Source organism: Ambystoma mexicanum, chromosome 5q (assembly GCF_040938575.1).
Source record: "Ambystoma mexicanum isolate Mex_15411 chromosome 5q, UKY_AmexF1_1, whole genome shotgun sequence".
NCBI lineage: Eukaryota > Metazoa > Chordata > Amphibia > Caudata > Ambystomatidae > Ambystoma > Ambystoma mexicanum.
The window spans coordinates 20,367,718-20,394,904 of NC_090933.1; positions in this window are offsets into that span (position 1 = coordinate 20,367,718).

The window sequence follows — 27,187 nt, forward strand, 5'->3', positions numbered from 1 at the left end:
CTGAGTGACAGGTGTTGCAGGTTGATTGGTGGCTGTGCGCCATGTGAGATTTACAGTTCCACCTGCTCCTGCTGCTGCGCCTGGATGGTAGGCTATTGTGTCAAGTGGGCCTTTTTGTTGGTCACAGGGTTTGGCGCCTATGTTGCGTGACAGGAAGGCTGGTGCATATTGATCTGGGGCCTTCAGCGTCGCGCTGCGTGGTTGGGGCGGGTGTCTTACCGGCCCTCTCTGTTTCCTCCTCGGATTGCGTTCGGGCCTCGCACGACTTTCACTACTCGCGCGTAGGTGTGTGCGGGTTCGGGTCCTCTTTTCTTTCACACTGTTTTGGGTACTTACCGGGTGACGGAGCTTGCGTCTCTCGTGGCGCTGCTCCTTGGATTCTGCTGGGCCAGTATGCACTGTGGTGGGCACTCCCTGCTGTGGTATGGATGCCCGCTCCTTGGTTACTGCTGGGCCAGTATGCGCTGCAGTGGCCCCTCTCTGCAGCGGTATGTATATCCGCTCCTCTGCTGTTGGGTGTTCTACCCGTCCCGTCTTGCTGCTGCTGGTGCGGCGGCTTCTTACTTTCACTGTTGGGCTTTACTGCCCTCCCTGGTGCACGCAGTGGATGAGGCGGCTCCTCCGTTAACCTGCTGGGCTTACATGCCCGACCTGCGGCACACCGTGGATGCGGCCGCTTTGTCGCAAGTTGTTGGCTACTGTTACGCTCACCTGGTATCCACGGGGACGCCACCCAGCCCTAGTTGGATGATTTGCGCTCTCGAACCCTCTCCCGGTCTCTTGGTAATGCCTCTGGTTAAAGATGGGTCTGCAATATAGGAGAGCTGGATTCAATACCAGATTGTCTTTATGTTTTCCCACCTCCCTTGGCCTCAACTCCTTCCTCCCCCTTGGGCCTTCTCCTCACCTTAATATTGTAACAGGTGGATTCTCCGTCCTGCTCCTCGTGGCAGGGGTGTGTAGATGTGGGGGCGAGCAGCGACCAAGTTGGAAACGTGAGTAAACACTTGCTAATGCTGTCTTTCTTTCTCCTCTTTCCAGGTTATGGTATTCCAGGATGCATGCAGTGCTGGATGATGGAGTTCTTACCTTCAGGTGAGTGGAACTGAAGTCAGCGATGGATTGAAGACAGGATACTGTTCCAGGTAAGTTTCGTAGTGTTCTTTCTCTCTCTGTAGGTCCTAGGTTTCACTGTGCTTAGAGAGGCTCAGCTTCACCTCACTGATGATGCCCAACAAGGCTGAAACACGTGTATGGGGTTGCTGATGGTACTCTTGTTCAGAGAGGAATTGCCATAGCATTTCGGTGCTGGACTGCCCTTGTGGGCGGGACAAAAACTGATATGCAAATGGATATTTCCCATCTGTGAAGGTACAGTGAGCAAAAAGCAATGGCTGCGAACTCTCAATGTGGTTAATAACCACTGAACAGGTTATCATGCCTTGTTCTTTTGAGAGAGGGGCGCCTGCTACCTTTTTTTGTATTTTTGAAAGGAACTTGGGGTTGTTCACCCTAGGTTACCTGGGGGCAACCAGACGTGGACTCCCTGCTCACCGTGCTTAGAGAGGCTTCACCTCACTGATGATGCCCAACAAGGCTGAAACACGTGTATGGGGTTGCTGATGGTACTCTTGTTCACTGAACAGGTTATCATGCCTTGTTCTTTCGAGAGAGGGGCGCCTGCTACCTTTTTTTGTATTCTTGGTTTCAGGTAAGCTGGCATCAAAGAACTGGACACGGTGAGCGCTACGCTGCCCACAGCAGAATAACGCAAAGCATGTTCTGCTGTTTGGGTGTGGTTTAAATAGTCTCAGGTAAAGTAGTCCAGGTAAAATAGTCCCAGGCCTGCCACACCCAAAGTAGTCCAGGTAAAGTAGTCCCAGGCCTGCCACACCCAAAAGACTAGACTGCAGTTCCTTGTAACTGAGCTATGTGTGTACCTCCATGTTGGCTGAACCCCACCAAGTTAAATAGTCCCAAATAAATAGTCCCATTCTAATGTTGGTCTTCATGATGGTTATGAGCCGGGCGCCAAAGAGTCTTGGATGAGGTTTTAAGGTCTTTGACCTGGCCCTAACTGGAAAGCTGACTTGCCAGTGAGTGCCAGGGGCAAGGGCGACAGCTACTGCTTCATGGCATTCACTTGTGCATGCATCACTCAATAAAGACAGGAGCCATGCTTAGGATCAACCTCTCTTTATTCTTCTCAAACTCCAACTGCCTGAACTCCCCTTCGTCCCTTCCCTTCCGCCCTCTTCCCACCCGGGCGTGCTCTTCCTTCTTAAAGAAGCCGTGCCTCTTCATTCACCCATAACAGAGCTGTGCCTCTCTGAGCACAGTGAGCAAGTGGTCCACGTCTGGCTTCCCCAAGGAAACTTAGGGTGACCAAACCCAAGTTCCTTGCAAAAATACAAAAAAGGTAGCAGGCGGGGGGCGTGGCTTGGAGCCGACTCGATGAGGACGCTCCTCTGAAGCTGCCCGTGGATCGCCACTGCCGTGCTTATATTTATGCAGTTCCTGGGCCCTAACTGACCCACCGACACCGGCCGCGTGTGTTGGAACCAATGGAGCACAATCAGTCCGGAGATGAGGGGCTGATGTCGGAGCGTTTCACCTGAAATCACCGTCCAGATCCCGGCTCCCTCCCCCGCCCGAGAAAACCAAGATGTCGGGCGCACCACTGTGTGCGTACGCCACAGAGACATGGAGGCGAGCCCTTTCGCAACGCCCAGGCTGGGGGAGGTGAGCACCCGAGTGTGGCGAGTGGACTGGCTCCATCTTTCTGCAGAGGGCGGCCCAGCCCCCCGCCTGAAGCGCCGAAGCGGAGGAGGTGTTGATGTGGCTCCGGATAGAGGAGCCGGTCTGGATGCCTGGGTGAGACGCTGAAGGGCTCCCCTCCCGGACCTCCCGCGGGCGCCCGACTGGTGCTGGTCCCACGGGGTGAAGATCCGCTCCGACGCGCAGAGCCCAGCTGATGGCACGGACGGCCTGCCGGAATCCGAGTGGAGGATCCCTGGCAGAGGGGGCCGCGACTGAGGTGGTCGGCGTGTAGAGAAGTTCTGCCGCCGCCGCCCGCCCCCACATCAACTTCAGGAGGAATCCGCACTGGAATTGCACCTGGTGGCCCCTCTACAGCTAGAGGGGAGTGGGGCCTGCCCGCCGTGGGGGCTGTCGGTGGCGCCTGAGGGCTGGGCTGCACTCACCTGTGCACCACGACGCCTCCCGGAGTTGTTCCCCGGCCTTCCCCCACCCTCTCTCACCCCCTCTCCCTCTTCTGGCCGCAGTGATCCCGCGGGGCCTCATCGCTCCCCAGCCAGCTCCGGCTCTTTCCTCCCGCGCCCTGCTTGAGAGATTGGAGCCTTGCGCTGCTGGTACCCTGACCAGGGGGCATCTTCTCGGCTCCATTGGGCACCCACCTCGCAGCCTCCTTTTTCTTCCTTCTCTCTCCTGGGGCGCCCCGGCCCACATCATCCTGCGGCGGCACTCCTCTGGACTAAGGGGTTCTCCCCCCCCACATGCACAAGCCTCCACGAGTCGCGTGGGTGGCTCCCCCAGCTCCTGGTGGGGCCAACTCACCTACCTGTAGACACTCACGATCGGCCCCATACGGTGCCACACCTCCCGGTTTGAAGTCCAGGGAAACGGCAGAGGTATTTGGCTGGGGTGTGAGTCCCACCCCTCTCATGCAGCAGCTGGCAGTGGGAGTCGTATCCAGGAGTCCCTGGCGTATATCTCATCGTGCCTCGCCGCCTTTGTGAGTGAGCAATCAGCACCCACTTGGACACTCTGCGCCTTCCTAAAGGATCCTGGACCCACACTGGTGGTAAGCTTGGCCCGCGTGCAAGTTCTTTGACTCTTCTTCTCCCCTTCAGCCTCCTGAACTCTTCCTGGGGCGCCCCGGCCCACGGCCCTGTTCCCCGCGGACAAGGCTATAATCTGCACGAGTGACACACCTTAGCTTCTTGCGGGGCTCTGGGAGTTTCCTGGCGGCTCCTGCAGCGATTCGCCTTCACGGCTGCGGTGCTCTTGGCGGCCATTGACCCGCCGCCGACAAGCAACACAATGTCTAAGCTACAGAAATCCACCAAGTCCTCGGACATAGCAACTATGTTAATGTCATCTGAAAAAACGAAGAAATAGGACCCCTGCCCCTCTGCCTCGCAGGAATCTCTAGACAACAAGGGACCTCTGGCGACCAAAGAAGATATCCGTGAATTTATTGCTGATATCAAAGCAGAATTCCGGTCCTGTATGACGGAACTCTCTACCAAGCTGGAGAGCACGGACAAAAGGGTCCCGGAGGTGGAACAGAGATTGGGGGAGGTTGAGGATCGCTCCCAGGATCATACCTCCACCTTAGCCGAGGTCCAGCGTTCAATTAAACTTCTGCAGGACAAATGCGACATTCTAGAATACAAGCAGGAAGACCTGGAAAATAGGGCCTGGCGCAACAACCTCCGAATTCGAGGGGTTCCTACCTCGATTCCAGACAAGGAGTTAGCTGAATACGTAGGCATCTTTTTTCAAACCCTTCTCCCTGACCTTGATGACTCGCAGCTTCTTCTAGACCGCACCCAGAGGCTGAACCGTCGTCGCGAAGTGGAATCTGATTGGCCCTCCTGGTGTCATCACCAGGGTGCACGTTTTCACCACGAAAGAAGCCATCTTGGTGATCAGCTGCTCCAAGGTTGACATCACATTCCAGGGGGCCTCCCTCCAGATTTTTCAAGATCTATCTCCTCTTACTCTGTAGAGGAGGCAAGCCCTCTGCCCGTTAACCACCTTTCTTCAAGCCCAAAAAGTCTGCTACAAATGGCTTTATCCCACAGCCTTGCAATTCTCCTACAAAGGCTCATTAAGGAGAATTAGCCACTTGGAAGATGCTGAAAACATCTTGAACCCGGACGCTTCCAGCCCTTCACCCTCACTGCCCACAGGGGCGACGGCCGGCTCGGACCCTGTGGCAGCTCCTAATCCCACACAAAATTCCTGGTCGAAGGTTCCGAGATTCCGGAGGAGGAAATAGCCTTGCGTGGTCCCATGATGAGATCTCCTGCTCTTACACTCCCGGCTCGCCGGCCCTGTACTCTGGAGCCGAGCAGCACCCACAGGAACACAGATGAGCACCATCCCTAATGCTGCGGGCACCATTCCACGGCTCATACCCAGCTCCAAGGTACTTTCCACCTATGAGTCCTTGGAACGATCCACCACAAGACTATTGATAATTTTGGCCATATTGGCCTTTCATTGTTCTATGGCCCTGTTGGCCAGGGGGGGCCTGTGACCCACAAACGGTCTGCCTCCCCTAGTTAAATCTCGGTCCTCCCGTTGGCGGTCCGAGCAAAAACCCCAAAGGCAGGTAAATGTATGGCTGCACATTCCCCGACATGATTGCTAATCCTCCTATATCTCCCCCCCTCCTCAAAACTTGTTGGAGTCCCCAGGGCTGGTCCCGGGACATCAGACGCTGCGGTTTGTCTCCCTGAACGTTTGGGGACTGAACTCACCTTCCAAACGCAAGTCCATCCTACAGAAACTCCAGAATGACAATGCGGCAGTGGCAATGCTACAGGAGACTCACCTACTGCCGGCGGACCATGGTCGCTTACGCTCCCGAAACTTTCCATAGCAACTCTTCTCATCTGAGAATTCCAAGAGAGGTGGCACGGCAATCCTGTTTGGGAAGGGGCTGAACCCTCAAATTTTAGATTCCATGAGCTGCCCGTAGGGGTGATACATGGCGGTAAAATGTCTGATGCTTGGACAATTGTACTCCATAGTTTCAGTGTATGCGCCCAACTCAGGCCAGGCGCTTTTCTATGAATCGCTAAGTACAGCTCTCTCTCCCTTCCTGAAGGGCCAGATAGTGATTGGTGGTGATTTCAATGGGGTCCCGGACCCCATGAAAGATAAGTCGCACCCGCCCTCTTCCGGGGACTTTGCTACAGCTTTGGCTCTCCTGCAATTATTCAGAACTTTGGGGGTAGTAGACTCGTGGAGGGTACTCCACCCGTCTGAAACAGACTTTTCCTTCTACTCGTATGTTCACAGAACGTTCTCCAGGATAGACCTTCTCTTTACATTCACTGACAATGTGACAATTGGCTCCAGAATCCTGTCTGATCATGCCCCAGTGGCCCTGGAGATCCGAGTGCAGGAACCACCTAATCCCCAACAGCGCAGATGGACGTTATTAACGAAATGCCACTCAGAGATACAATTGCAACCACGATCACTAATTTCTTCAAAGAGAACCCTAGCGAAGACACCTCCCCCGCCAACAACTGGAACGCAATGAAGGCAGTGGTGAGGGGGCACTGATTGCGCAAGGAGTGGCCTATCACAGGCATAGACGACAAACTTGTTAGAGCCTCGAGGAAGAACTTGAAAAAGCAGAAAGGTTCCATAAGGAAAAGGGCTGGACCCCTAAAACACAGCGGGCTATCCGGATAGCGCAAAAGAAGATTGAGGCCCACTATGCTGAACATACTGCCCACCAAATGGCGAAGGCTAAGCAGTTTTACTATGCTAAGAACAACAAGGCAAATAGATTACTGGTGGCCATACTTGCCAAGACAAGGAGGTATAACACGATTGTGGGTCTGCGGGATCAACATGGCAAAATCCAATATGCTGACCAGGAAAAACTTCGGCTTGCAACAACCCACCAGACCTAGATGATGACTGCTCCGGTGCGAGACGTGAGAGAACAAAAGGAATATCTACGGGAAGCAGGGCTGCCCCGACTAAAGAAAGCAGCCTATGACTCTCTAGAGGCACCGATTACCGACGAGGAAGTGGATGTGGCGATAAAAGCCCTTAAAACCCGGGCCCCCGGCCCGGATGGATTTACGACTAGGTTCTACAAGATTTTCAAACCTCAATTGTTAGCGCCTCTGGCGCAGCTGTTTAATTCATTCAGAACCACAGGCACGATAACCCCGTCCATGCAAGAGTCAATTAATGTTTTACTGCCAAAACCTGGACGCGATCCGAGGAATCCTGCGTCATATAGACCTATCGCCCTACTCAATATTGATGCTAATATATATTCTAATTCTCAATATTGATGCTAATATACACGTCTCTCCCAGGTTTTGCCGTAGATAATCAGCGCCGATCAAACTGGCTTCCTCAAACATCGCTCCACCGCCGACAATATCCGCAGGGCCTTGGATCTGGTGGAACTTGCCTCCCGAGACTCCCGGGAGTTGGTGCTTCTGGCCCTGGACGCAATTAAGGCATTTGATAAAGTAGACTGGACCTTTATGAGGCTCACCCTCGAAGATTTTCGATTCGGCCCGGAATTCTGAACTATGACGCTGGCAAACTATAAAGCGGCCAAAACCCTTCTCAGAGTCAATGACACCCTTTCTTCCCCTATCAGCTTAACCTGTGGAACCAGAGAGGGATGTCCATTGTCGCCGCTCCTTTTCGCACTAATTATGGAGCCATTCGCCCAGTGGATCAGGCTGAACCCTGCAATCAAAGGCTTCCAATCGGGCATAGCGCACCATAAACTGGCCCTCTACGCGGATGATGTCCTTCTGACCATCACAGAGCCCCGTTCCTCCCTCCCTCCGGCCCTGGCAAAGATAGCAAGGTATGGAAGGGTCACAGGCTTTGCCATCAATTTCCGGAAGTCAGCTGCCCTCGCGGTGGGCCTGTCCTTGAAGGACCGAGAAGCCCTAATCCCGTTATGCCCAGTACAATGGACGACCAGCGAAATCAGTTACCTGGGAGTCCAGATTCCAGCTAACCCAAGCGAGGTCTATCGGGCTAATTTCCCTCCACTATTCACGGTCTTGGAGGCAGATCTCAAGCGTTCGGCAGCACAGGAGATCTCGTTGATGGGCCGTATTACGGCGTGTAAAATGAACTTGCTACCGAGGTCCCTTTACGCTTGCTCCTCACTCCCAGTTTCGATTCCGGCACCAGCCCTCCAAAACCTACAGAAGAAAATGCTGCAGTTTATCTGGAGGGGGAAAAAACCCAGGATCCCTAAATCCACGATGCTGGGCAACGCAAGGCTCTGTGGTCTCGGGGTCCCAGACCTACAGAAATACCAGATGGTGGCTCAGCTGGCCTGTATTCAATCGTGGCAAATACTTACTAACCACCCTAGATGGGTGGACCTCGAACAGGCGCAGCTACCTCTACCACTACGCTTTCTCCCGAATATCCCTCCCCCGGAATGGCGGCGATGGCGGGAACTGCTGGCGACCACTAAACATACCATCTCGGTCTGGGACAAAGCATTGAAACTAAAGAGGATTCCAGCGGGACTCACCCACCTCGCGCCAGCGTTTATGAACCCGACTTTTTCACCTGGACTGGCAACTCGAAACTTTGGGCCCTGGATCGCAGGAGGCCTGGAGACCCTGGGACAACTCTTCGAAGGGGGCCAACCCTGCACCTTCGAGCGATGTAAAGAACTCTTTAAGATTCAGGAACAGGATAGGTTCACGTATATCCAGCTGCGCCACTGGTGCACTCATCCACAGACTCGCCAGACAGCCACCCGCCCCCCCCCCCGCGGCTATTGAACTGACTCTTAATGAGCTTCCACCCCGAGGGAAAATCTCTACTCTATACAAACGCCTCCAACCGGACTTCTTGATTTCCAAGCCCCAGTATATGGCCCAATGGGAAGCGGACCTGGTACATCCTATTGAGGACCAACTCTGGGTTGTATCTGGTCCCGGGCCCACACCTCTTCATCCTGCATCATAAATAGGGAAAGCGCCTACAATATCCTCCTCCGGTGGTATTTCCCGCCCTTAAGACTCCATCACATGCATCCCACTCTCGACCCACACTGCTGGAGACAATGTGGCCAAGTAGGCTCCTTCTTCCATATGTGGTGGTCCTGCCCCAAGGCTCAAGTCTTCTGGAAACAATGCCTGGCGACGATTGCGGACATCACTCGGGTGCGACTGCCCCTAGACCCCGTACCTATTCTCCTTGGAGCTCCGATTCCTGGAATCTTCCCAAGGTCAGGACCTAAGGCCAAACTATTATCACAATGCTTACTGGCGGGCAGGAACGTGATAGCCCGCACCTGCAAGACGGCGGAAGGTCCCCTCATGCCGTTCTGGTGGGTGAAGGTCTGGGACATTTTGATAGCTGAGAGGGTGACAGCCGCCGGGGCAGGCCTTCTACACTGCTTTCATAATATCTGGGGTCCGGTCCTCGACTTTGACCAAAATTTCCCGGCTTTCACATTTAAGCCTCAATTGGCCAAGAGAACTGCACAAGTTGGAGATCCCCAGCGGGAGCGGGGGGGGGTAGGAACTTCAGACTGGGGGAGCGAGCGGGAAAGGAATCGGATTGTACTGTACTATGCATCATGTCGCGACTGATTAAGCTTTGTATTATTATAACCTGCCTATTTAAAATAAACACATTCAAAAACAAAAAAAATAGGTAGCGGGCGCCCCTCTCTTGAAAGAACATGGCATGATAACCAGCTCTGTGCTTTTTCACACTTGAGAGTCCAAAGCCATCACTTTTTGCTCACTGTACTTTTCACAAAGGAGGACTATCCATTTGCATATTAGTCTTTCTCCTGCCCACAAGGGCAGTCCAGCACCGAAATGGCAGGCATACCCCCTTTGAACAAGAATACTAACAGCAACCCCAGACACGTGTTTCAGCCTTGTTGGGCCTCCTCAGTGAGCTGGAGCTGTGCCTCTCTGAGCACAGTGAGCGAGTGGTCCACATCTGGCTTCTCCAAGGTAACTTAGGGTGAACAACGCCAAGTTCCTTGCAAAAATACAAAAAAGATAGCAGGCGCCCTTCTCTCAAAAGATTATGGCATGAAACCTGCTCTGTGTTTTTTTTCCACTTGAAAGTCCACAGCCATTGCTTTTTGCTCACTGTACTTTTCACAAAGGAGGACTTCCTATTTGCATATTAGTCTTTCTCCTGCCCACAAGGGCAGTCCAGCCCCGAAATGCCAGGCATACCTCCTTTGAACAAGAGTACCAACAGCAAACCCAGACACGTGTTTCAGCCTTGTTGGACCTCCTCAGTGAGCCAGAGCTGTGACTCTCTGAGCACAGTGAGCAAGGGGTCCACGTTTGGCTTCCCCCAGGTAACTTAGGGTGACCAACCCCAAGTTCCTTGCAAAAATACAGAAAAGGTATCAGGCACCCCTCTCTCGAAAGAACATGGTATGGTAACCTGCTCTGTGTTTTTTTCTACCTGAGAGTCTGCAGCCATCGATTTTTTCTCACTGTACTTTTCACAAATGAGGAATAACCATTTGCATATCAATCTTTGTCCCGCCCACATGGGCAGTCCAGCACTGAAATGCCAGGAAAACCTCCTTTGAACAAGAGTACCAACAGCAACCCCAGACATGTGTTTCAGATTTGTTGGGCTTCATCAGTGAGGTGGAGCTGTGCCTCTCTGAGCACTGTGAGCAAGGGGTCCACGTCTGGCTTCCCCAAGGTAACTTAGGGTGACCAATCCCAAGTTCCTTGCAAAAATACAAACATTTTTTGCAAGCACACCTCTCTCGAAAGAACATGGCATGATAACCTGCTCTGTGATTTTTTCCCACTTGAGAGTGCACAGCCATCGCTTTTTGCTCACTGTACTTTTCACAAATAAGGAATATCCATTTGCATATTAATCCTTGTCCCGCCCACAAGGGCAGTCTAGCACCAAAATGCCAGGCAAACCTCCTTTGAACAAGAGTACCAACAGCGACTCCAGACACATGTTTCAGCTTTGTTGGGCCTCATCAGTGAGGTGAAGCTGCGCCTCTCTGAGCACAGTGAGCAAGGGGTCCACGTCTGGCTTCCCCCAGGTAACTTAGGGTGACCAACCCCAAGTTCCTTGCAAAAATATAAAAAAAAGGTATCAGGCACCCCTCTCGAAAAAACAAGACATGATAACCTCCCTGTGTGGTTTTTTCCAGTTGTGAGTCTGCAGCCATCGCTTTTTGCTCACTGTACTTTTCACAAAGGGGGAATAGTTATTTGCATATCATTCTTTGTCCCGCCCACAAGGGCAGTCCAGCACCAAAATGCCAGGCAAACCTCCCTTGAACAAGAGTGCCAACAGCAACCCCGAATGCATGTTTGAGCCTTGTTGGGCTTCCTCATGTGAGCACAGAGATCAAGGGGTCGACGTCTGGCTTCCCCAGGTACCTTAGGGTGACCAACCCCAAGTTCCTTGCAAACATACAAAAATGATAGCAGGCGCCCTTCTTTCAAAAGAACATGGCATGAAACCTGCTCTGTGGTTTTTTCCCCACTTCAGAGTCCGTAGCCATCGCTTTCTGCTCACAGTACTTTTCACAAAGGAGAAATAACCATTTGCATATCAGTCTTTGCCCCGCCCGAAAGAGCAGTGCCGCACTGAAATGCCAGTCAAACCTCCTTTGAAAAAGAGTACCAACAGCAACCCCAGACACATGTTTCAGTTTTGTTGGGCCTCATCAGTGAGGTGGAGCTGTGCCTCTCTGAGCACTGTGAGCAAGTGGTCCACGTGTGGATTCCCCAAGGTAACTTAGGGTGACCAACCCCAAGTTCCTTGTAAAAATACAAAAAAGGTAGCAGGCGCCCCTCTCTCGAAAGAACATATCATGATAACCGGCTCTGTGTTTTTTTCCCACTTGAGAGTCCAAAGCCATCACTTTTTGCTCACTGTACATTTCACAAAGGAGGACTTTCCATTAGCATATTAGTCTTTCTCCCGCCCACAAGGTCAGTTCAACACCGAAATACCAGGCATACCTCCTTTGAACAAGAATACCAACAGCAATCCCAGACACGTGTTTCAGCCTTGTTGGTTCTCCTCAGTGAGGTGGAGCTGTGCCTCTCTGAGCACAGTGAGCAAGGGGTCCACGTCTGGCTTCCCCCAAATAACTTAGGGTGACCAACCCCAAGTTCCTTGCAAAAATACAAAAAAGGTATCAGGCAACCCTCTTGATAAAACAAGACATGATAACCTGCTCTGTGGTTTTTTCCACTTGTGAGTCTGCAGCCATCGCTTTTTTCTCACTGTACTTTTCACAAATGAGGAATATCCATTTGCACATCAATCTTTGTCCCGCCCATAAGGGCAGTCCAGTACTGAACTGCCAGGCAAACCTCCTTTGAATAAGAGTACCAACAGCAACCCCAGACACGTGTTTCAGCTTTGTTGGACCTCATCAGTGAGGTGGAGCTGTGCTTCTCTGAGCAAAGTGAGCAAGTGGTCCACGTCTGGCTTCCCCAAGGTAACTTCGGGTGACCAACCCCAAGTTCCTTGCGAAAATACAAAAAAGGTAGCAAGCATCCCTCTCTCGAAAGAACATGGCATGATAACATGCTCTGGTTTTTTTTCCCACTTGAGTGTCCATAGCCATCACTTTCTGCTCACTGTACTTTTCACAAATGAGGAATAACCATTTGAATATCATTCTTTGTCCCGCCCGAAAGGGCAGTGCTGCACTGAAATGCCAGTCAAACCTCCTTTGAACAAGAGTGCCAACAGCAACCCCACACACGTGTTTCAGCTTTGTTGGGCCTCATCAGTGAGGTGGATCTTGTTGGCTACTGCTTCATGGCATTCATTCGTGCATACTTCACTCAAAAAAGACAGGAGCCATGCCTAGGATCAACCTCTCTTTATCCTTCTCCAACTCCAACTGCCTGAACTCCCCTTCATCCCTCCCCTTCCGCCCTCTTCCCTCCCTGGTGTGCTCTTCCTTCTTAAAGGAGCCGCGCCTCTTCATTCACCCGTAACACCTCCCCCGTGCTTAACATGAAAGCTGGGAGTCTATATTTGCTCAATGAGCCTCATAGGTCTCCGCACTGTTCTTTGTGGTCTGCCCGGGGACTCTCTAGTTTGATCAGCTGTTTCAGCCGGAGGGCTTGCGCTTTCTTCTGGTTCAGGGTCCTCTGTGGTGATCTCTGGTGTTTCTGGATCCTCAAGGTACAGCCTCTTGAAGAATGATGCGTTTCAGGTTATCTCGCCTGGTTCTCCTGTTGCTGTTATCATGGGCCCTTCTACAGCAGTGATCACCCGGGGCTCTGGGCTGTAGCGTGTGTCTGTTTTCCTTAGTTGTCTTTGTCGAACCAGGACTGTCTCTCCTACTTCCAGTTGTGATTCTTTTGCTTTCCTTTTCTTGTCGACCCATTCTTTGGCCTGAGCTTTTCTTTCAGCGTCTCATTCCCTTATGGCTGCATCTTGCTCTGAGGTATAGTCTTCCCATTGGGGGATGCGAGTCTGAGGTTTGTATTTTATCATCAGTTCAGCGGGAGTTTGTCCTGTTGCGTCGTGCGGGCTATTCTGATAGCTCCTGAGTATTCGACATATTGCTTGTGGATGTGGCATTTGATCTGCAAGGGTCTTCTGCCGTGTTAGTTTTATGGATGACATGAAGCGTTCCACCATTCCATTGGCCTGGGGCCAGAGTGGTGTGATTTTTGTGTGGTGGAAACAGAGGTGGTCTGCCAGTTTTGTGAATTCACGTCTCTGAAATGGAGGTCCATTGTCCTTCTTTACAATGGCTGGAATGCCCCATTCGCTGAATAGTTCGTCTATGATAGGTGCTGCCTCGTAGAACGATGTCGAAGGTGCCTGCTTGACGAATGGGAATCGTGAATACTCGTCAATCGCTACGAGCAGGCATCCCCCTTCCTCTAGTGGTCCATAAAAGTCTATTGCAACCCTTTGCCAAGGTCATTCCGGTAGTGGTATCGGCTGCATCGGGTTTGGGTCTGTTTTTTTGCTGCTTGTTGGCAGGGTCCGCAGTGAGCTAGGATGTCTTCCACTATGATGTCCATGTAAGGGAACCATGTGTGGTTTCTTAGAATTTTCTTAATGTTCTCGATTCCCCTGTGCCCTTCATGGGCAATTGTTACTAGTGTTTTCCAGAGATCTTTTGGAGCCACAAGTCGGTTGCCTCGTAATAGTACACCTTGGTCTGTGGCTATTAGTTCTGAGTGTATCTTGGCTATGCGGCTTAGGTCTTTCTTGTCTGCTCCTTCCACTCCATTGCTTCTCCCGTGCATATTTTTCCAATTGTTCGTGCGGGTGAGATGTAGGGCAGCCTTGATGGTTGGGTCGGCCTTGCTTCTGGCTGCAAATACCTCTGTTGGGATGGTAGGGGGCATGGCGTTGGTGGTGAGGTACGCAATGTATTCTTCCACTTCGCAGACTAGTGAGCCATCATTGTCCACTGTAGGGTGTCTTGACAAGTAGTCGGCTGGATTGGCATCTCACCCTTGTTTGTGTATTATGGTGTAGTTGTATTCTTGGAGTCTTGTGCCCCATCGTTCTATTCGGAGGGGTGGGCATTTTGATTTTAGGGTTCCTGAATAGGGACAGTAAGGCCTGGTGGTCCGTGACCAGTGTGAATCTTCGACCGATTACGAAATGGTGGAACTTTTCACAGGCCCATACAGCTGCTATGCTCTCCCGTTGCGCCTGTGTGTAGACCTTTTCGGTGAGGGACAGGGCTCTGCTGGCGTAGGCTACTACTGCATGTTGAGTTCTGTCTCTGGGGCTGGTTTGTGCCAGAATGGCGCCTAGGCCTACTCAGCTAGCGTCGACTGTAATGATGGTGTCCCACTCGGGGAGGAAGTAGGCTAGTTGACGGTGGTTCGCTAGGCTTTCTTTGATAGCCTGGAAGGCTGTCTGGCACTGTGAGTCCCAGTTGAAAGGGGTGTCCTTCTTGAGGAGGGTCCGAAGTCGGTCAGTGGTGGTGGCGTAATTTTGGAGGTATCGTGCGCAGTATCCTGCCATTCCTAAGAATGACCGTAATTCTGCTGTTGTTGTGGGGGTCGTGAAGGTCAGTGATGGCCTTTATTTTGTCAGGGTCGGCTGTGATGCCACTATCGGAGAATATGTGTCTGAAAAACTTAAGGCTGGTTTTGTTGATGTCACATTTGGGGCCATTGAGCGTTAGGCCGGCATCCTGTAGAATCTTGCATACTGCAAGGAGTTCCTTGTCATGTTGTTCTTGGGTTTTCCCAAAGATGAGGATGTCGTCGCTGTAATTTAGGGCGTTGACTTCTGATGATATTAGTCACCTGATAGTTTCTTGAAAGATCTCAGCGGCTGAGGATATGCCGAAGTTAAGGCGCATATATCTGAATAGTCCCTCGTGTGTGGCAAAAGTGGTAATCGGTCGAGAGACCGGGTCTATGACGAGCTGGTGGTAGCCTTGGTTAAGGTCTAATTTGGAGAAGTGTGTCACTTGATTCAGTCTGACGAGCATGTCTTCTAGGCTTGGCCCGAGATGTCTTTCCCTTTGGATGGCGGCGTTGGAAATGCGCATGTCGACGCATGTGCGCAGTTGTCCGTTGTCTTTGGGGACGATTACAATGGGGGATACCCATGTTGTGGGTCCTACGGCTTTCTCAATGATGTTGTTCTATAGTAAGAGTTGTAGTTCTTTATACACTTCTGCTTGGAGGTGGAACCCCACTTTGCGGGGGTGCTGTGGTACAGGTGTTACTATGGGATTAGGATATATTTTGATGACAGAGTCTTTGAGTATTCCTACCCCTTCAAATAGTTTGGGAAATTGGGTTTTGAGGGCGTCTTTTTAGATGGGCCGGCAGTTGATTGCCAGGACTTCATGCCTGTCCGACGGTTTAGCCTTTTATTATTTCCGTTGATTCGTATTGTAGGTCTATAAGTGCCAGAGCTCGTAGCCCCGGTATCGACGACAAATTCGTTCCTGGTGTTCCCCCTTTTTACTGTCACTCTGGGAGCAGGTGTGTCATCAGTATTTATGCTGAGGAGTCTGACATATTCTCTGTCATAGCCATCTTGCAGGTATAGGGGTTGTTGGTCTTCTGTGATTAGTGACTTTGGCGGGGAGTTGCAGTATGGATCGTAGCCTGGTACCGTAGGGGTCATGCTACTCCCTTGTTCCTGGGTTACCGCATGCTCCTTCGTGTAGGTCCCATCCAGGGTGGTCATCCGGGGTTGGTCATAGTGTTGGTAGTTACACAGTTCATGAGGTTTCCTGTTGGGCTCGATTTGCAGACCTTGCAGGGCTCTTACGGTGTTCGGGTGTTGATGGGCCATTGTCATTCCTCACTTGGTTGGTCGCCGGTCGTGTTGGTCTCTTTGTGGTTCCGGTAGTCGGCTGGGACTTTGCGGATTTTGTTGGCAGGCTGATCCCGTTTCAGGTAGTTGTTGTTTGCACATGGCTTGGAAGTGGGTTTCTTGGCCACAGCGCATGCATCTTTGACCAATTGCGGGGCATGGGCCTCTGTGGGGGTATTCAAAGCCGCATCAGTAGCATTGCCTGTCACTCTGAGGTTGTTGAGGGGAGCTTCTAAAGGGATGCCGGTTTTGTGGGCTTTGGTACCTGGTGTATAGTGTCATAGCTGCGATGATGTCTCCCTTTTTTGGATTTTCGATGGCTGCAGCTTGGACGTCTATCCGTTCATATACTCTCGCTAGGTCAAGGATTTCCTTGAGGGACAGAGGTTTTTTCATGAAGTGCTTTCTAAACATTGATGATATGCACCCTCGATTATGCGCAGTCTGATTGCTTCAGCATCGTTGAAGTTGGCAAAGTCACTTTTCAGAATTTTCCTCTGAACGCGGATGACGAAATCGCCTATGGATTCATGAGCTAGCTGAGCTCATTGGTTAAAAGTATAGCGTTCATAGTCTCTGTTGGGTGTCACTACCTGTAACGCTCACCTGATTCCCACGGAGGCGCTGATCCCGGCTGGGCTGCTATCGTTTCTTCAATTGAGAAGCGTAGAGCTCGGACGACTCTCAGGACTGGGCTTCCTCTTATCGAATGTCTGACTTGCAGGGTAAGTTTTCTGCAGGTGGAAGAAAAAGGGTTAATCACCGTTTGATGGGATTCCTTCCCACCAATCGCCAGTTTCTCCCACAGCCTAGCTTTCTACTTGTCTCGGCGAGCTCTCACCGTAGGCGTATAAATGCTGGGCTCTCCATCCTGCGACTTATGCAGGGGTGCGTGGGTTCCAGTTACATCACTGGAGGTCCTCAAAGTCTTTTGTGGCCTTAGAAGTGGCACAGGTGCTGAGATGCCAAAAGGTGATGCCGTCGTTACTGCACGAGCGGATGCCAGTAGGTATAAAGAGTTTATAGTCTTGAAGAGATGGGCACCTTTAATGAAGTCTTTGCATTGTCTTTTTCAGGTGCCTGGATGCTGAGGGCGTGGTCACTGAGAGCGCGACACGTGCGGTTGTTCGTAGGTATGGGAATTTCAATGACACCTCAATAATGTCCCTTGTTTCCTGTTTTCAGGTCTTAAGATGTTGCGGGCATTGTTCGTCCGTTGCCGTTGCACGTGCGAAGTACGTGAGTATAATGATCTGTGACCTTATTATAGCACCTCTAACAATGTTCTTTTCTTATTTGCAGGTATCGGGACCTTGCGGGCGTTTTCCCAGTCGTGGATGCACGTGGGGAAACACGTAAGTGTTAGGCTTTCTTGCAGTCTTTAATGGCACTTAATAATGTCTTTTCTTGTTTTCAGGTGCCGGGCTGCTGCGGTTGAAGAGATCGTAATACGCGCACAAAAGCAGGTAAGAAAAGTAAATGCGGCCGCCTTCACCCGATTCCTACTTAACAATGTTCTTTGTCTTTACAGGTGCCGTTAGGCTGCTGAAGAGAAGGCCGCGAAGAATCTGTGAAAGCACAGATGGATCAGGTAAGCGAGTGCGGCTGCAAACGTGTTGCAACTTGCTAACCTTATGTTTCTTTTGCTTGCAGGTTCTGCCGGTGTCTGGATTCCTGGATGGTAAGTATAGTTCTCGTGTCTTTCTTCCACAGGTGAAGCTGGAGATGTCACTGGAATGCTGGAGCTTACTCGGTGAGCGTCCTGCTGCAGATGCAGAATAACGCGAAGCACGTTTTCCCAATCGGGTGTGGTTTAAATAGTGTTGGAGTGATTGGGTGTCTTCTTCCTCAGCCTCGCCCAGGTAAAAGAGTTCCTGTGTTCCAGAGCTAAGGAGTGGCACCAGCCCCACCCAGGTAAGAAAGTAGTCCCAGTTCAGGGAATAGTTCCTCCCAGCAGAAGGCTGGGGACTTCATCCTGCCAGCATTTGCAAAGGTGAGTATGCAGCATGGTCTGCTACAGGTAGGTCCACCCAAGCACCTTTGCAAGAATTATGAGCCCGGGACTGAGGTTCCTTATGAGCCTGGCGCCAGAGGCGCCAGGACATGGTCTAAAGGGCCCCAATAGGGGTTTTGCTGGAGCCGGGGATGAGGGTCGTGAGCCTGCTTCCGGGGATGCTGGGCTTGATTTGGCTTCTCGAGAGCAGTGCTCATGACAGCACCCCCCCTCAAGGCCCCTCCCAAACTAGTCTTCCCCAGAGGTTTTGGCCTATTGGGAAAAATTTGGTGGAATTTTCTGACTAGACGAGGAGCATGGACATGGTCAGAGGGTTCCCATGATCGTTCTTGAGGTCCGTAACCCTTCCAGTCGATCAGATAGTATAATTTTGACTTGATGATCTTGGAGTTCAGGATGTTTTTAACCTCAAATTCAGGTTCTCCATTTACTTGAATAGGCTCTGGAGGTTTATTCAGTCTGGTTCCAGGTTGCATAGGTTTTAGTAGAGATACGTGAAACACCGGATGTATTTTCATGTGGGATGGCAAACCCAATTTGACAGCCACTGGGTTTATTATGGCTGTAATTGGATATGGTCCCAGATATTTTGGGTTGAAGGTGTGAGGTCCTTTAAATGATAAATGTTTGGTGGATAACCAAACTTGATCTCCAACCTGGTATTGAGGGGCGTCTCTTCGGTGTTGGTCTGCTCCCCTTTTGTACCGTTCTTTAGCCTGTTGTAGGTGGATTGTCGCTTCTTTGAAAGCTTGAGTGATAGCATTGTGAAGTTGATCCACGGCAGGCGTTCCAAGATCTTGGGGCGGGTCGAGATTGGAGGTTCGAGGATGAATCCCATATACAATGTAAAAGGGACTTTTTCCGGTTCCTGAATGGATCGAGTTGTTGTAAGCATATTCGGCTATCCAAAGGATATCTTTCCAATTACTTTCCGACTGCTGTAGCATACAACGTAAATATTGTTCCAGAGTTTGGTTTGTCCTCTCAGTTTGTCCGACGGTCTGGGGATGATGGCTGGTTGAAAGTCTCACATCGATTTGAGCTAAACGACAGCAACTTCGCCAAAAGTGAGAGATAAACTGGCTCCCCCTATCTGAGATCAAAACCGAAGGGAAGCCGTGCAATCTTACAATATTTTCAAGGAATTCCCGTGCTAGAACTGAAGCTGAAGGTAAGCCCTTTAGTGGAACGAAGTGGGCCATTTTAGAAAACAAATCTACAATTACTAGAATAGTGTTGTATCCGGAACAGGAGGGTAAATCGGTGATGAAGTCCATGGAGAGGGTATGCCAGGGATGTGGCGGGATGTCTAGCGGATGCAGGAGACCCGCTGGTCTTTCCTTTTGACCTTTGTTTTGGGCACACACACCACAGGACATCACAAACTCCTTTATGTCTTTTCTCCATGACAGCCACCAGAAGTGTCTCTTGACTTTTTCCGAGGTTTTGGCAATGCCTGGGTGGCCCTCCATCAACGAATCATGGTAGCAAGAGATTACCTGTTTTTGTAAATCGGCATGTGGTAGGAATAGTCGTCCCTGAAAATAAGTCAGGTCTTTTTTTATGATGAAGTCCTTTCCCTTCAGTTGCCAATTTTGTAAGTCTGAAGGGGTCACAAGTTGTTTAACTTTTGCTTCGATATCTTCGATGGATTGTGAAGAAATCAGGCCCAGGATTCTCTGTTCTGGAATTATTGGCACAGGTTCAGGATTGACAATATTATCTCCCATTCCAATCCGGGAAAGGGCATCCGCTTTGCCATTTTTGTTGCCGGGGCAATAAGTAATCACAAAGTCAAATTCGGCAAAGAAAAGTGCCCAGCGAAGCTGTCTGGAGGACTGAGCTTTGGCGGTTTTCAGGTATTGTAGGTTTCGATGATTGGTGATTACCGTGACAGTGTGTTTGGCTCCAAGGAGATAGTGCCGCCATGCCTTGAAAGCAGACTTAATTGCTAAAAGCTCTTTATCTTTGATGGTGTAGTTAATTCCAGGCGCCGAGAACTTGCGAGACCAGAATGCCACGGGGTGCAATTGGTTAGTTTCCGGATCTCTCTGTGATAGAACCGCCCCCATTGCTAAGCTGGAGGCGTCGGTCTCAACGATGTAAGGGAGGTCTGGGCGTGGGTGTTTCAGTATGGGTGCTGAGGTGAACTTGGCTTTTAGCTCTTGAAAGGCCTGTTCTGCTTCTGTTGACCACTCGAAACGTTTGTTTTTTCTGAAGAGGGCGGTGATGGGCTGCACCACTCGTGAAAACTCTGGAATAAACCTGCGGTAAAAGTTGGCGAAACTTAACATGCTTTGGACACCTTTCACGGAAGTAGGTGATGGCCACTTGATGATAGCGTCCACCTTTCTCGAGTCCATGTGGACTCCTTTGGGTGTCAGAATAAAGCTTAGAAATTCGACCTCCGTGATGTGAAAAACACATTTTTCGAGCTTAGAAAAAAGCTTATGTTGGCAGAGTTTTTCAAGGACGGCTCTAACATGTTTCCGATGATCTGCTTCTGAAGATGAGTACACAAGGATGTCATCTATGTAGACGACTACGCAAACATCTATGAGTTCTCTGAGGACATCATTCATAAAATACTGAAACGCGGCTGGTGCATTGCATAGTCCGAAGGGCATCACTTGGTATTCAAATAGTCCATACTTGGTGCGGAATGCCGTCTTCCATTTGTCGCCTTCTTTAATCCGTACCAAGTGGTAGGCTCCCCGGAGATCTAGCTTTGTATAAATGCAGGCGTTCTTAACTTGGTCAAGGAGTTCCGGAATCAGAGGTAGGGGGTATCTGTTCTTTACGTTATCTGATTCAGGGCACGATAATCAATACAGGTTCTAAGGTCACCTTCTTTTTTAGGTACGAAGAACAGAGCCGAGGATGCAGGAGACTTTGATGGGCGGATAAATCCATTGGTCAGGTACTGGTCCAGATACTGTCGCAAATGAAGATTTTCAGGCTCGGTAAGGGCGTAAATTCTACTACAAGGGGGAGTGGCTCCGGGTATCAGGTCTATTTGACAGTCGTAAGATCTGTGGGGAGGCAGGGTATTAGCCTGTTCCTTCTGAAAGACATCTTGGAATTCTTGATACTCTGAAGGCAATTGCGGTCCTTCGGATGTTGCTACCGCTAGGCCAATACTAGGTCGAGGATAACAAGTAGGTGCACACTCTGGGAACTGTATCGTCTTTGCTCGCCAATCAATTTGAGGATTGTGTTTCTCCAACCAAGGAATCCCTAGAATTACTTGGAATTGAGGGGCCTTGATCACATCGAACACAATTACCTCCTGATGCCTGTCTTGGCCTAGTATCGTCACTTCAGTAGTGGTATGGGTCACTGGTCCGGAGGCGATTTCCGTCCCATCCACCGTGGTAATGACGTCTTTAACCACCTTTGGACAAAGAGGTAAGTTCATCCTGGAAGCCAATTCGCAGTCCACATAATTTCCAACTGCTCCACTATCAATGTATGCCTTAATTGCATGCAAACGATCCGGTTGCTCTGGGTTTACGAGGACCATTGGCATTATGAAGTGCGAGGTCAAAGAACTGGTTTTTACGCTCGGCAAGCGGACCTCTACACTTGTCGGGCGAGGTCGTTTCCCGGCTCAGGCTTTTCAGCACTCTTATCAGAAGCTCCCACTGTCTTCTTAGGTGGTTTCACCGGACAATCTCGAAGAAAATGTCCTGAATTTCCACAATAGAGACATAGTTGCATTTGTCGTCTCCTGTTGCGTTCTTTCTGGGTTAGGGGACCCTTTAAAACCCCAATTTGCATAGGTTTGACGGCTTCAACTCCTTTGGTGTGACTTTGAGGCTTAGGGAACACTCGTGTTTCAAACCTGGATCAATCCGCCTTTCTGTTTTGTAGTCTGTGATCCAATTGGACCACCAAATCGATGTACTCTGAACAATCCTGAGGAGGATTCACTACCTGGGCAAGGACGTCTTTGAGTTCGCCACGCAAACCCCTGTGAAAAAGCGTGATTCTTTTGTCCTCAGGCCATCTAGTTTCCACGATTAGCCTATTGAATGATGCAATGTAGGCCAAAAGATCTTGATTGCCCTGTCGTAGGGAAAGGAGTTTGTTGTCCAGGGCCTGCCCCTGGGAATGCCTTGCAAAAAGTCTTTCCATATTTGCCTGGAAGGTCGGGAAATCACGAAGGATCGGGTCATCCTGTGTAACCAGAGGGATCGACCAATAAGCGGCACTGCCGCTAAGATACAAAAGCACAAAGGCTACCTTAGTCTGGTCAGTCGGAAAGGCTGCAGGTCTACAAAGAAAGTGCAATCGGCATTGATTTATAAACACCGCAAACCTTTTAGGGTCACCAGAGAAGCGTTCAGGCGGTGCCAATGGCACATTTCCGGGTAGGTTGATTTGAACAGGACTGGCTGAAGCCGCTGGGATATAACTCCCTCCTGAATTAGGTAGCGGGGTTTGCCCCGCTTGTGTCTGTAATAACTGTCTGGTGAGATCATCAGTTCGTTCTTTTGATATCATCAATTCCCTCCTAAGGACATTCGTTTCCTGGCGGGCAGCATGAACTTCAGCTCTTAGTTCCCCTAATAACTGGGCCAGTTGGTCTGTGTCAGAAGTTTCCATAGCGCCTGGGTAGGAGGTTATTGGTAGGCTTTGCGTTCCGTAACGCTCACCTGATTCCCACGGAGGCGCTGATCCCGGCTGGGCTGCTATCGTTTCTTCAATTGAGAAGCGTAGAGCTCGGACGACTCTCAGGACTGGGCTTCCTCTTATCGAATGTCTGACTTGCAGGGTAAGTTTTCTGCAGGTGGAAGAAAAAGGGTTAATCACCGTTTGATGGGATTCCTTCTCCCACCAATCGCCAGTTTCTCCCACAGCCTAGCTTTGTACTTGTCTCGGCAAGCTCTCACCTTAGGCGTATAAATGCTGGGCTCTCCATCCTGCGACTTATGCAGGGGTGCGTGGGTTCCAGTTACGTCACTGGAGGTCCTCAAAGTCTTTTGTGGCCTTAGAAGTGGCACAGGTGCTGAGATGCCAAAAGGTGATGCCGCCGTTACTGCACGAGCGGATGCCAGTAGGTATAAAGAGTTTATAGTCTTGAAGAGATGGGCACATTTAATGAAGTCTTTGCATTGTCTTTTTCAGGTGCCTGTATGCTGAGGGCGTGGTCACTGAGAGCGCGACACGTGCGGTTGTTCGTAGGTATGGGAATTTCAATGACACCTCAATAATGTCCCTTGTTTTCTGTTTTCAGGTCTTAAGATGTTGCGGGCGTTGTTCGTCCGTTGCCGTTGCACGTGCGAAGTACGTGAGTATAATGATCTGTGACCTTATTATAGCACCTCTAACAATGTTCTTTTCTTATTTGCAGGTATCGGGACCCTGCGGGCGTTTTCCCAGTCGCGGATGCACGTGGGGAAACACGTAAGTGTTAGGCTTTCTTGCAGTCTTTAATGGCACTTAATAATGTCTTTTCTTGTTTTCAGGTGCTGGGCTGCTGCGGTTGAAGAGATCGTAATACGCCCACAAAAGCAGGTAAGAAAAGTAAATGCGGCCGCCTTCACCCGATTCCTACTTAACAATGTTCTTTGTCTTTACAGGTGCCGTTAGGCTGCTGAAGAGAAGGCCACGAAGAATCTGTGAAAGCACATATGGATCAGGTAAGCGAGCGCGGCTGCGAACGTGTTGCAACTTGCTAACCTTATGTTTCTTTTGCTTGCAGGTTCTGCCGGTGTCTGGATTCCTGGATGGTAAGTATAGTTCTCGTGTCTTTCTTCCACAGGTTGCTGAGCTGAAGCTGGAGATGTCACTGGAATGCTGGAGCTGACTCGGTGAGCGTCCTGCTGCAGATGCAGAATAACGCGAAGCACGTTTTCCCAATTGGGTGTGGTTTAAATAGTGTTGGAGTGATTGGGTGTCTTCTTCCTCAGCCTCGCCCAGGTAAAAGAGTTCCTGTGTTCCAGAGCTAAGGAGTGGCACCAGCCCCTGCCAGGTAAGAAAGTAGGCCCAGTTCAGGGAATAGTTCCTCCCAGCAGAAGGCTGGGGACTTCATCCTGCCAGCATTTGCAAAGGTGAGTATGCAGCATGGTCTGCTACAGGTAGGTCCACCCAAGCACCTTTGCAAGAATTATGGGCGCCGGGACTGAGGTTCCTTATGAGCCTGGTGCCAGAGGCGCCAGGACATGGTCTAAAGGGCCCCAATAGGGGTTTGCTGGAGCCGGGGACGAGGGTCGTGAGCCTGCTTCCGGGGATGCTGGGCTTGACTTGGCTTCTCGGGAGCAGTGCTCATGACACTACCAGCTTTTCATTGATGGCTTCCAGAAGGCGCTGATATGTGGCACGTTCCTGCGGTGGAATTGATCGTATTATATTTTTGATTTCTCTTCTTGCCACATTAGTGAAGATGCAAATTTTGTTGGGAGGATCCTGTGTTCCAATGGCACCTACGAAGTCTTCAAATTCCTCAACCCATTCTTTCCACCATTGGCCCTGATCATGGTGTGGATTGAGGGTAAATGGGTTGGGTTGTCTCATGAGGCTGGCGTGGGATGAGGGGCTAGCGTTGGGAGTGCCCTAGCGTCAGCGGCCACCTGTGTTTGATTGGTCATGGTGATTCAGTTTGTGGCACTGTGGCGTGGTGATCTTGTGTCAGCTCGTTGGTTGTGCTTGCAGTGTGTTTCTAGATGTGGCCAGGCCAGTAACTAACCCTTTTGTCTGTCGGGGCTGGTAACGGTATTCAAATGGGGGGGGCGCGCAGTCAGGTTGGTCCCTTTTGCGGGTATTAATGCTTGCGTTCTGTTCTGTGCCTTATTATCCCGTGTTGGAGTGTGTTCCTTGTGTGACACTCTTGGGAGACAGGTGTTGCAGGTTGATTGGTGGCTGTGCGCCACGTGAGATTTACAGTTTATTGTCCGCGTGCTGCTGCTGCTGTGCCTGGATGGCAGGCTATTGTGTCAAGTGGGCCTTTTTGTTGGTCACAGGGTTTGGCCTCCTATGTTGCGCGACGGGAAGGCTGGTGCGTATTGATCTGGGGCCTTCGGCGTCGTGGTGTGCGGTTGGGGTGGGTTTCTTACCGGCACTCTCTGTTTCCTCCTCAGATTGCGTCCGGGCCTCGCACGACTTTCACTGCTGGCGCGTAGGTGTGCGTGCGTTCATGTCTTCTTTTCTTCCACACTGTTTTGGGTACTTGGCGGGTGACGGAGCTTGCGTCTCTCGTGGCGCTGCTCCTTGGATTCTGCTGGGCCAGTATGCGCTGTGGTGGCCCCTCCCTGCTGCGGTATGAATGCCCGCTCCTTGGTTACTGATGGGCCAGTATAAGCTGCAGCGGCCCCTCTCTGCAGCGGTATGAATTTCCACTCCTCTGCTGCTGGGTGTTCTACCCATCCCGTCTTGCTGCTGCTGGGCATTCTGCCCGCCCTTTGGCACGCCGCAGGTGCAGCGGCTTCTTACTTTCACTGCTGACCTTTACTGCCCTCCCTGCGGCATGCCGTGGATGCGGTGGCTCCTCCTTTAACGTGCTGGGCTTACACGTCCGACTTGCGGCACGCCGTGGATGCAGAGGCTTCGTCGCCAGTTGTTGGCTACTGCTTCATGGCATTCACTCGTGCATGCTTCACTCAATAAAGACCTGAGCCATGCGTAGGATCAACCTCTCTTTACTCTTCTCCAACTCCAACTGCCTGAACTCCCCTTCGTCCCTCCCCTTCCGCCCTCTTCCCACACTGGCGTGCTCTTCCTTCTTGAAGGAGCCGCGCCTCTCCATTCACCCGTAACAGAGCTGTGCCTCTCTGAGCACAGTAAGCAAGTGGTCCACTTCTGGCTTCCCCAAGGTAACTTAGGGCGACCAACCCCAAGTTCCTAGCAAAAATACAAAAAAGGTAGCAGGCACCCCTCTCTCGAAAGAACATGGCATGATAACCGGCTCTGTGTTTTTTTCCCACTTGAGAGTCCAAAGCCATGACTTTTTGCTCGCTGTACGTTTCCCAAATGGGGAATATCCATTTGCATATCAGTGTTTGTCCCACCCACAAGGGCAGTCCCGCACCGAAATGCCAGGCATACCTCCTTTGAACAAGAATACTAACAGCAACCCCAGACACGTGTTTCAGCCTTGTTGGGCCTCCTCAGTGACCTGGAGCTGTGCCTCTCTGAGCACAGTGAGCAGGTGGTCCACATCTGGTTTCCCCCAGGTAACTCAGGGTGACCAACCTCAAGTTCCTTGCAAAAATAAAAAAAAGGTATCATTCACCTGTCTTTCGAAAGAACATGCATGATAGCCTGCTCTGTGGTTTTTTTCCACTTGAGTGTCCGCAGCCATCGCTTTTTGCTCACTGTACTTTTCACAAAGGAGGACTTTCCATTTGCATATTAGTCTTTCTCCCGCCCACAAGGGCAGTCCAGCACTGAAATGCCAGGCATAACTCCTGTGAACAAGAACACCAACAGCAACCCCATACACGTGTTTCAGCCTTGTTGGACCTCCTCAATTAGCGGTAGCTGTGCCTCTCTGAGCACATTGAGCAAGGGGTCCACGTCTGGCTTCCCCCAAATAACTTAGGCTGACCAACCCCAAGTTCCTTGCAAAGATACAAAAAACGTAGCAGGCACCCCTCTCTCGGAAAAACATGGCATGATAATGTGCTCTGTGTTTTGTTTCCACTTGAGAGTCCGCAGCCATTGCTTTTTGCTCACTGTACTTTTCAGAAAGGAGAATATTCATTTGCATATCAGTGTTTGTCCCACCCACAAGGGCAGTCCTGCACCGAAATGCCAGGCAAACCTCCTTTGAACAAGAGTACCAAGAACATCCCCATACACGTGTTTCAGCCTTGTTGGACCTCCTCTGTAAGCGGGAGCTGTGCCTCTCTGAGCACATTGAGCAAGGTGTCCACGTCTGGCTTCCCCCAGGTAACTTAGGGTGACCAACCCCAAGTTCCTTGCAAAAATTCAAAAAAGGTATCAGGCACGCCTCTCTCGAAAGGACATGGCATGATAACCTGCTCTGTGGTTTTTTTTCCACCTGAGAGACTGCAGCCATCGCTTTTTTCTCACTGTACTTTTCACAAATGAGGAATAACCATTTGCATATCAATCTTTGTCCCACCCACAAGGGCAGTCCAGCACTGA